Here is an 11,838-nt window from a genome sequence, read left to right on the forward strand (position 1 = left end):
AAACTAATGATGTACTATATGTTGGCCAATTGAATCTAAATAAATAAAAAATAAAAGTGGGCAAGGAACATGAAAAGCCAATTGAAAAATAAGAACAAAAAAGGACTATTAAAAAGGACAGGATGCTCACCTTTACTAGTTATCAAAAATGCAAATTAAAATATTTTCCTCCTTCAGATTGATAATATTTATAAATATTAACAAAGATGAAAGAACACAAGGAAACCTCCTGTCAAGAAAGGTCTACGATGTGGGTGTATTAGGACACTGATGGTGAGGGTGCAATTTATCCCAGTCTTTTTGGAAGTACGATTAGTTTTGTGCCTACAATTTCTTTTAAATTAAATATTCTTTGGCTCAGTAGGTCTTCTATTAATATTTCCTAAGATGATGGCAAAAAAATGTGTAAAGGTGTATGCATTGGTATGATCCTTGCAGAACTGTTTTTAATAGGGAGCATTTGCTAAGAAACAACCTAAAAATTGACCAAGTGAAGAGTGGCTTACAATGAATCTCAGAACACTACATCAAAATTAATGATGTATTGTATGGTGACTAACATAACACAATAAAAAATTTTTAAAAAAGCAAAGTGTGGCTTAGTAAAGAGCTATAAAGCCATGAAAAACATTGCTCAGCAGCCACGAAAATGGTGATATGAATGGGCATGAAAAAGGATCTATAATACCCTGATGACTGAAAAAGCAAGACACCAAATAGCATGCACGATATGACCTTATTTGTGCAAAAGCATATGTACATGAGTGTGCTTACATGAGCATGTATGACTTTAAAAATCTTGGCCTCTTGTTCTCTAATTAAAGCTTATTTCCACAGATGTCTCATTCAAAGAAAGAACAGTCTATCATCTGAAATATTCAAAAAGCAACTTTGCTCTTTACTTCCTACTCTTGAAGAGTGCCATGGTAGAGAATACATTCATAATGCACAGCAAAACGTATTAAACATCCTCTCTTCTTTGTCTCTGTTTTCCTCTAGGTCTCCAAAGCTGCTTCAATTCCTGTAATTGGAAGTATAGCTTTAGAAGTCTCTGGTGCATGTTACAGCCACACACCCAGAGAGAGAGAGAGAGAGAGAAACAGAGTGAGAGAGAGAGTAGACTCTTTTCCCCAGTGTGTTTCCCCAAATTTTCAGAAACCGGGCTCACACTGAATTAAAATAGCAGCTCCCCTTTTACTCAGGTAGAGGAGATAAAGGGATAGGGTGAGAGAAGGGAAGGATTTTCATAGAAAAAAGGCCCTGGGAAGATAAAACTATAAAGATAACTACAAAGATCAATATATATTTTTAACCAAAGCTTCTTGGTTATTTTCCAAGATCAATAGGTTAATTTATGTGCATTGCAATGTTTCCCATTTTACAATGTTCTTAGTATAAGAATTCATTCTATATCATTAGAAAAAATTTTCTAGAGCTTTCCTGTGAGCCTTTCCTATATGCACCATAAAGATTCATGGTATCTTAAAGATCTGTGACTTCATATATAGTTGCTTGAGTTATATGTGGACTTTTTTTTACAGGTGGACATTTCTACCTGTTTTTATTATTTTTATTATGTTCAGTTAGCCAGCATATAGTACATCATTAGTTTTAGACATAGTGTTCAATGATTCATTAGTGGCATATAACACCCAGTGCTCATCACAACAGGTGTCCTCCTTAATACCACCTGCTTTTAGGCTAGTCCAGAATTTCTCAACTTCGGCACTGTTGACAAATTGGGTGGGATGATTCCTTTTCCTTGTTGGAGGTAGGAAAGCTCACCTATGCATTGTAGAATTGTTAGTAGCATTTCTGGCGTCCAGCCATTAAATGCCAGTAGGACTTCCCACTTTCCCTACCCACCCACTGACACTCCAGGTTGTGACAATCAAAAATATGTTCAAGTGTTGCTAAATGTGCAACAGGGACCAAAAATGCACCTCACTGAGAACCACGGTAATTGACACAGATCTTTTAGGGAGGTAGAAGATTATATGTAGACACAAATACATACACACATATATGTACACCTATATGTAGGCATCTATATTTTATACATATATAAAATCTTTTTGTATCATGATAAATTTTGTTTTTAATTTGTGAAATAACAAAAGCTGATCACGTCAAAAGTAAGCACCCCAAAAGCCAAAGCTCATCAGTAAATACACATTTATTTCTAAAATTCATGAAAGGCTGGAAATGTCATTACAACAAAAAATGACACTGATAAAAATGCAATATAGAACTGAAAAATGCAACTATCAGGGGTGAGGAACTGGCGGAGTTCAGCCAAAATCTAATTAGAATGATTCTACAGGGAAAATGGAGGGCTACTCAAATTTATTTTTTAATCATTTTGTTGTTTCTGTCTTTCTTCCAGGCAGAATATGCTTAAGCTCATACTGGGATTGTTTCTGTATAATTCTAGACTGATGGAATGAATCAGAGAATTGCATAAACTCCCTGGCGAATTCACCATCTGCCCATGCCCTCCGAATATTTTCTATGACTGAAATCCCTGAACAAGTGAAGTTGAAGGCATTGCTGAGCAGAAAGAAACAATGAGAATATAAAATAAAGTGAACACACAAACATCAAAACTCTTGCCTGTTCAGAAGCCCACACTGCAAACTTGCTTTGGGGAAATTTGTCAGTGTGCCCAAAGAAGTTCCTCTTACTACTATATGAAGAACTTCTTAACTCTGATGAATATCTTTGGTGACACACTGGTATCAGATTCATCTTCAGCACTAAGAGCTACTAAAATTAAACAACAGCAAACAAACAAACAAAAAAAAAACAAACAAAACCCAGAAAAGTCATTGGTAATGCTCCCACGGGTGAAGCTGGCCAGGCCATCCATAAGGAAAACTTACAGTACACAGACCCAAAGTGAAATCTTAGTTCAAATGCTGACTTTGACAGTGATTTCCAGGACACTTTCTAGTTTTCATGTTCTCCGCTTTTCGGTTGCAGAATTTAATCAAATATATCTAATGGGCCGTTAGGCCATTTACTATCTGCAGAAATTCATGAGACCCCTTCATGCCCCTCTCCCTCCCATCCTTTGTAAAATATTGTCTTGTAGACAAGAAGTCTCATTGCGCATTTCAAAAGAGCAATGTTTTTGATAACTTTAAAAGTAGTCCAAAGTAGATTTTGATGCTTGTCAATAATTTAGCTGGGTTGGTATGAGTGTATATATAAATAGTTCATATAAGATACTTAAAATTGGAACAGACAAGAATAACAGTTTATATCTATATTGTTACATAACTTTTATTAATTTAAGGTTCTCACTGCTTCTATCACGTTCATGCAAGTCAGTGCTGTTCTTAATGAACTGCAACCAAAACCTGGCTCGTGTTTCTCCAAATTCTCAGCTTTATCCAGATTTTTTTTTAAAAAAATTGAAGCACAGGGACGCCTGGGTGGCTCAGTTGGTTAAGCAGCTGCCTTCAGCTCGGGTCATGATCCTGGTATCCTGGGATCGAGTCCCACATCGGGCTCCTTGCTTGGCAGGGAGCCTGCTTCTCCCTCTGCCTCTGCCTGCCACTCTGTCTGCCTGTGCTCACTCTCGCTCCTCTCTCTCTGACAAATTAAAAAATAATAATAATAAAAATAAATAAATAAATAAATAAATAAAAAATTGAAGCACATAAGTAAACTGCTTCAGTAGAGAGACATCTTTAGGCTAGGCATGTATCAAATATAGCTCTTGATATATTGGTTCAAACAGGAAAGGGAAGAGTTCACACAAAATCTGTTATTGCTGCATAGACCAGGGGTCAGCAAACTAAGCCCCATGGGCCAAAACCAAGTCATTATCTGTTTTGTAAATAGAGTATTATTCAAATGCAGTCATGCCTATTCATTTACATATTGTCTACAGCTGTTTTTGTGCTGTAAAGGCAGAGTTGAGTAGTTGTGACAGGGAAATCATGCCCTGCAAAATCTATTTGCTATCTGGCCCTTTGCAGAAAATGACTGCCAACTCCTGGCATAGACTATCAAAGGGAAGGGATTGTACAAATAATCCAATCTTCTTATTTTATGGAGGGGAAAGAAAACCAAGGCCTACAGGGAGTACATGGTTTGCCCAGCATCACACAGCTTATCAGTAGCAAAGTAGTTACTGGAAACCAGGTTTCTTGATGTCCGTTGGGGGAAATGGATATCACTTCCAAGAATTATAAGTAAGGTCCATACTTCTCCAGAGTTCACATTTCAGCCTATAGGATATCACAGTGCTTTCAGCTTTTAGATAGAAGAGTGAAAAGACAGATCTGTGAACTCAAACTCCCTTGCTTTTTCCTAGAGATTAGATGAGACAATGCATGCATGTGTGTAGCCCAGCACCCCACTCACATTAATTTCCTTTCTACTTTCCTTTTTCTCGATGAGCAAACTGAACCCTGCTGGGTAGGTAGGTTTTGGGTAGGAGGTCTGTGTAGCTTGTTTTGAGGTCATGCCTGCAATGAGGATTAAAGATAGAATTCATCCTTGGAATTTAGAATTCCTAGTCTTCGTTCTATAATGTCAAATGAACAATTCAAATATAGAGTACTAGAATGTGGTAATCAGTTGGGGTAATTTTTTTTTTTTGCATTTACTTGTATTTTGAAATAACAAGAGAATAATCATTGTTTCTTCATTAGCCTTCCTCAGTTAGAGTAAAAAGCTTCCAAAAGGCTACAAAATGAAATTTTCCTTCCAAGTAGGCATCAGCAGCTGCTTGGTAATAGTTTCCTATTGGGGAGTGAAAAATAATCTCCCACTTGTGCTGCAATGACTTGTCGTAACAAAGAGCAAGAACTGGAGATGTAAACATGACTGCCAGATCAATGACCACCCACTTTCCTGTGCTCTATACTGCTGCATTTCTTTTTTTTTAAGACTTTATTTATTTATTTATTTGACAGAGATCACAAGTAGGCAGAGAGGCAGGCAGAGAGAGGAGGAAGCAGGCTCCCCAACTTGCAGAGAGCCCGATGCAGGACTCAATCCCAGGACCCTGAGATCATGACCTGAGCTGAAGACAGAGGCCTAACCCACCGAGCCACCCAGGCGCCCTGCCCTCATGTTCTAAAAATAACTTGCTCTTCTGACAAAAAGCAGAATCAGTACAATGGGGAAAATGTGCTGAAGTCAGTTGTTTGGAACTCTTTGAATGACACAAAGAGCTTAATGTGTTAGCCTGCAAAAGGTCTTTGTTGCTTGTTATGTACTGCTTAGTTTGTTAGTCCCTTTATTTGTTTCTTTGTTTATAGAGTGAAGGTGGGGCCAGAATTTTTATTTTAATAGATAAATTGTCTCATTGTCTTTCAAATGGTCCTTGGTTGCCCATTTCTATGGTGGAGGAATGGAGATGATCTCATACTATAACATTATTTATTTTAATCACATTATTTTGCTTTTTTCCTGGAAAAGCCAACTATCTTATGGCCAGACTGATTATTCCACCTGGGTCAGGCTAGCAAAAACAGCAGGCACACTTTCCAGAAGGCTGTCTGCATTTTGATTTCCTGATTCACCAGAAGCCAGAAGCCTAGTTTGTCTTACAATTCACTTTGCTGCCATAATTACAGTCTTAGATGTCTAAGTCATATGACCACTAGTTATCTTACCTTGTCACCAGCAGCTCTTAAATCAACTCTATCAAAACATGACTGGAGTGACAAAAAGCAAATCCAATGTGCTTTCCAGTTGAGCCAATAAAGCCAGTCATATGTAGGTATATAAATGACTGGCAGGGTTTAATGTATTAGCCTTCCCCAGGATTTACCAAAAAAAGTACTTATGTTTAAGTTTCAGTGTTATTTTTGGCAAATCATTTAAGAGATGACTAACCCTGTCTCTTTTAGGTAATCATCCATTTAGAATACATTTTGTAATGTCAGGGAGGACTCAGATCTCTTCACCAATAGTTAAGATTTAACATTAGTTTTCCCATGCAGCCAAGTGAGTTTGATTCTAGAGTTAGTGTGACTCCATCCGCCCAGCTCAGGCCAGAGTCTAGTGGGCAGACTTCCCAGTAGACTGCATATTGTCTTCCTCGTTCATTTGAAGTCTGCCATGGTACTTTCCCACCACCACAATCACGTGACTGATCCCTTGGCTTCCACAAGCCATGAGGCTCTATAAGTGATGAGAGACTTTCACATTCACTTCACTTTGGAGGCCTAACATAGCTAGCACCGATTCTATTTTCTTAGAAGGGGAAGAAGAAACAAATAGGTAAGACTCAGAGACAGAAGGGACAGGAGAGCAACTCGAAGGCAGGTGCAATTAAGTTTTCTCTTTTTGGGGAGGAAGAGCTTAGAGAGCCTGAGATGCTACAAGAGAAGAGTACTTGGTAATAGATACACGTCTGAGGCTTCCTTTTTTTTTTTTTTAAGTATGTTCCTTACTATATATGTTACATTTTCCCCCTAGCAGCAGCTTCTCATTGGCCACTACTCTAACAGGTTTTGGTACCCTCTCTTTCCCTGGCAGCAGTATAAGAGAGAGGGGGATTCTGCTTAACTCTTTTAGGCCAGTTGCCTTCTGATTCTCCTGGCTTTTAACCTCAGACCAGTATCTTCAGTTCTCTCTACTCAGATTTCTGTATGTCTTATAAGCCACAGGGCAGTCTATCCTGCCACTACACTGCAGTGTAAGCTAAGTCCAGGAAGGTGCAGTCTACACCAGGGTTTCCACTCTCAGCAATACCGACATTTAGGGCCAGATAATTCTTTGTTGTTGGGGACTATCCCCAAGACAGCACAAAAATGTCTCTAGATATTGGCAGTGTCCCCTAAGAGCAAACTCTTTCCCAGATTGAAAACCACTGATGAGAAGAGAGCAGGGATGTGGTGAAAGAGCTGGGCATGAGGGAGAGGGTCTTTTGTCCTCATCACTCAGAGAGAGGAAGAGGCTGAGCTGTGGCCTGAGCTTCCTTGAGTGCTTGGTTCCCACAAAACACAGATATGACATGAAGCGGCAGGTGCTACTAAGCCTAGAGACATGTTGAATGGCTTCTCGGATCACTCTGTTTCCCAAGTAACTTCTGTCCAGTCATCAAAACTATAAAATATTTTCCCAGTATGGTAGCCCAGCAAACAATGAAATTTCTACATTAAATTCATTTCAGATGACAAGTTGTATTATCCTTTTTAGGCAAAACAGGTGTGTACCTAGATATGGATGAGATAGAAGGCCTATTTTTTACGTAACTAAGTCACATATTGTGTGTTGAGTATCTCTGTATAGAACACTACTAGAACTTTTGGGTCTCCTGACATCCTGCAGACAGGAAACAGCAAATGGGTTAGGGCAGGAGGCCTTTCCTTGTGCATCTTAGCATAATTTCTACTTTCTCACGGGCCACAGGCAACTCAGACTGCTGAGCTTACATAAACACTATCATCCCTTTTTCTCATGGATCCCAGACCATGGCTCTAGCATTCTTTCAAAGCATCTAGCATTGCAATTATTTTTAAAGAGCCAAAGGCTGGCATAGGGGAGTTTCTTCAGGGAGACCTATCATTACAAAACTTTGATATATAGGTAGGCTCTTAATTTTTTTAAAATTCTATTACTTAGAACAAGTGTCTTACTCCTCTCTGAACTCTACTGTGCTCATCCACAAAATGTGTATGATTATACCTTTACTACCTGCATCACAGGGTTTCCTTAAATAGCAAATGAAGTCTTGTAAGTGGCAAAGCACTAAGCAGTTTCCAGGTATTATTCTGAGGCATTCTGACAGATGTGAGAGGCAGAAGAAAATAAAAGGCATACCTGAGAGAGGGCTTGCCCTTTCTGTGAACACCTGTAAATACAGAAGGCGTTCTGTTTTCACCGCAAGATGCTATGATCTTCTTAGTCACATAAGAACTTAGCTTTTTCGGCCATTGCAAAATTATGAAAAACGATATAGAGAGATCACCTAATCGAATCCCTTCATTTCACAAAAGAGACAAATGAAACTCATAAAAGGTGAATACTATCTTTAAGATCACACTATTAGTGACAGATGCAGTATGGAAACCCAGGCCAAATGCTTTCTATCAAGGTCAAGTTTGGTCTGGTCATCCTAGGAGAAAAGAAAGAGGCAAATCATAAAACAGACACAACTACAGAGAACAAAGAGGGTGTCTGGAGGGGATGTGGGTAGGGAAATGAGTTAAATGGGTGGTGGGCATTAAGGAAGGCACTTGTAATGAGCTCTGGATGTTGTATGTTAAGTGATGAATTGCTAAATTCTATATCTAAAATTGATATTATGCTATCACTTTTAAATTAATTAACTAATTTAAATTAATTCTTTTTTCATTCATTAATTAATTAATTCAAAAAACTTGAGCCAGTAAGAGGGGATAAAATGAAATATATGGCTTCTAAATATAATCATCCATTGGGAGTATAGAAAAGGCTAAGCATTCAATTCATTTAATTCCTTTGGCTTGGATCAATTACCTCCTGTGGTATTTTTCTCAGGATTTTAGATATCATGACTTCCAGCCCAGTGAATGGGAATTGACCTTAGAACCTTGTAAACATCCTTCCTAATTTTCTTCTGTGGGATTAATGTGGGTTTGGATGGTGGTGGAGTCACGCAGCATGGTTTAGGGGGACTAAAGATTTACTTCATCTTGGCTCTTCTTGTTTTCTAAGTGATCTTGAGTCATGCTTGGCTATAATCTCTTTTTGGCTCCCAACTTCTTAACTCTAGAGTAAACTAAATATTACTATTGTGGTCCCCACTTCAAAGTGGGGACAAACTGAGGTTTAGAAAGGCTAAGTCACCTCCCAAGGTCACATAGCTAGGAAGTGAGAGTCAGAATTCAAACCCAGATATCCCTGACTCTAGAGCCTGAGAAATAGATACAGAGATATATTGATATGGACATATACATATCAACATAATATAATTCTAAATATTAAAAATGTGAAGCCTAAAAGCACCTGGAAATGTATGAGAAAAAAATAGGTAAGGTAATCCAAGAAAATGAAAGAGCATGCAAGAGAGCACAGAGGCATAAAAGTACATTTTGAGTTCTGGGAAGCAAGATCAGTGATGTGGAGTATAATAGTGGGTTCTGGAGTCAGAATGCCTGGACTCACTCTCAGGCTCTGTCACTTACCAGTAGTACTTGGACAAGCTGCTTAACCACTTTGAGCTCTGGGTTTCCTATATGTAACATCATCATCACAATAACAACAATAATATCTGTCTGTGAGGTTTGTTGTGACTTAGAGGATCTGGGCTGCATATTAGAATCTACCCAGGACCATTAAAAAAACACCTATGCTATTGCCTCCAGCCCAGAGAGCATGATTTAATTGATCTAGGATGATACTCCTTACTATTCTGAAATAAAATTCGTAAACTACTTATATTCATAATTTCTAAAAAATCGATACAATGCATTAAACATAAAAGAAAGGATACTTTTTAAAATTTTAATTTTTTAATTTTTTTTATTATGTTATATTAGTCACCATACAGTACATCATTAGTTTTTGATGTAGTGTCCCATGATTCATTGTCTGTGTATAACACCCAGCGTTCCATGCGATACATGCCCTCCTTAAGACCCATCACTGGGCTAACGCATCCTCCCTGCCCCTCTCCCCTCTAAAACCCTGTTTGTTTCTTGGAGTCCACAGTCTTATGGTTTGTCTACTCATCTCTGTACCCCCTTCATTTTTCCCTTCCTTCTCCTAATGTTCTCCGTGCTATTCCTTATGTTCCACAAATAAGTGAAACCACACAATAATTGACTTTCTCTGCTTGACTTATACTAAATGAAAGGAAACCTTTTTAAAGGCAATTAGTTTTAAAAATGTATTTTAATATGTAAATGTTAAGGCATGACCACACGTGAAAGTAAAACGTGACATCATAGTATTTCCAAAATGGCCCTTTGAGATGTATGGCTACTGACAAGAACCACAGTTCTGAGTAAATTCTCTGTGCTTGTGTACATTAGATCCTAACCCCTCAGATATATTCAAGGACTTGAGACTAAAAATTACCCTCATTCTCCACTACATCATCAAGTTTTTCCTCTTTAATGTATCATTCCCATCAGCAAAGAAGCATTTCTTCTTTCTTAAAGGGAAAAAAAAAAAAAAAAAACAAAAACAAAAACAAAAATCCCTCTCTTGAAACCACTGCACCTTTTCTCTTTCATCTGTAACAGAAGGATTCCTGGACAGAGCTTTCTATGCTCACTGTTTCCTAGTCTCCTCTTCCATTTCTCTTTTAGAACTCACTTCCTACTCCATAGAAACTGCTCTTCTCAAGGTTGCTAAATCTACTGTTCAATTCGCAGACCTCAGCTTAATTGATATATCAGCATCCTTTGACCTGGTTGATCACCCATGTATCTTTGAAATATATTCTTCACTTTTGGGACACTACACTCTCCTGGATTTCCTCCTACCTCTTTGGCTATTCCTTAGCAGTTTCTTGTTGCTTCTTCCTCATCTTCCAGAACTGTCAATGTTGGAGCTTTGTGCTGTTCATTCGTAGACCGCTTATCTTTTCTATGTACATTCCGTTTCTATTTTCTCTATGTATATTCAGTCTCCATGGGATTTCATTCTGCCTCAGTACACTACTGACTTCCACATGTGCATTTCCAGTCTTTCATCCTTCCAGTTAGTCCAAAAAAAGGCTTTGGAACCATCCAACCATGGTGTAATAGTTAAAATCATGGATCTCATAGCCAGACTGTCTGTGTTTGAGTTCTGGGTCCACTACTTACTTAGCTGCATCCCACAGGCAAGTTACCTATCCTCTCAGTGCCCCAGTCAGTAAATATTGAGTGCCCATATGTGCCAGAAACTGATCCCTCATCTTTTCTGAGAATTTAATGAGTTAATACCTACAAAAAACTTAAGTAGTGTGGCATATGTAATAAGTGCAATATGAATTATCTATTATCATTATTATACTTGACTCATTTCCTTTTATCATACCCCAAATCCAATTCATCAGCGCATTCTATAGGCTCTCCTACAAAATACTCTCATAACAGGCTTAGTTCTTACCATTTTTACCAGTACAGCTTGGCCCAAACCATCATTATCTCTCACCTGGATTATCAGAATAAAGTCCTAATTGGTGAATCTGCCACCACTGCTACCTATCTAGTTTATTCTGCACATAGGCTTCAGAATGATCTTTTTAAAATACATCACTCCTTCACTCAAAACCAGTGATGGCTTTCCAGCTTGCTAAAATCACCTGCTACATCTATGACCTGAGCCTCTACTACCATGTCTCTTCCTTGCTTTTCTCTAAGTCAGTATAACCTCTTCATGGTTCTTTCAGTAAAATAAGCACATCCCTGCCTCAAGACCTCTGGACTTGTTTATGTATGTCCTGCTTTTTCCTCAAATATCCATATGATCTTTTCCCTCACCTTTTCTAGTTTTTTTTCACCTCAAATATTAACTTTTTAGTGAGATCTTTCTTGACTTCTTATTTAAAACAGCATCCCTTCAGCTCCCCGACCCTCAACTTTCTGCATTATTTCCTCCATAGTATTTATTACCATCTGACACAGTATATATTTAGCTTATTTACTTCGCTTATTACCTGCCCTTCCTCAATAGAACATAAGCTACATGATGCAGAGAGAGAGTTTAGTCTATTGAATCCCTAATGTCTAGAACCGTCTCTGACCCAAAATAGGTTCCCAATAATAAATTGTTGAATAGATAAACAATGCATAAAATCTCTTAAATTGTGCCTTAAACATAGTAAATAAATATGAGCTAATAAAATTATTGACAGCAGTCTTAATAATGTACCTGAAGCATGGGATGCTTGTATGG

Source organism: Lutra lutra, chromosome X, assembly GCF_902655055.1.
Source record: "Lutra lutra chromosome X, mLutLut1.2, whole genome shotgun sequence".
NCBI lineage: Eukaryota > Metazoa > Chordata > Mammalia > Carnivora > Mustelidae > Lutra > Lutra lutra.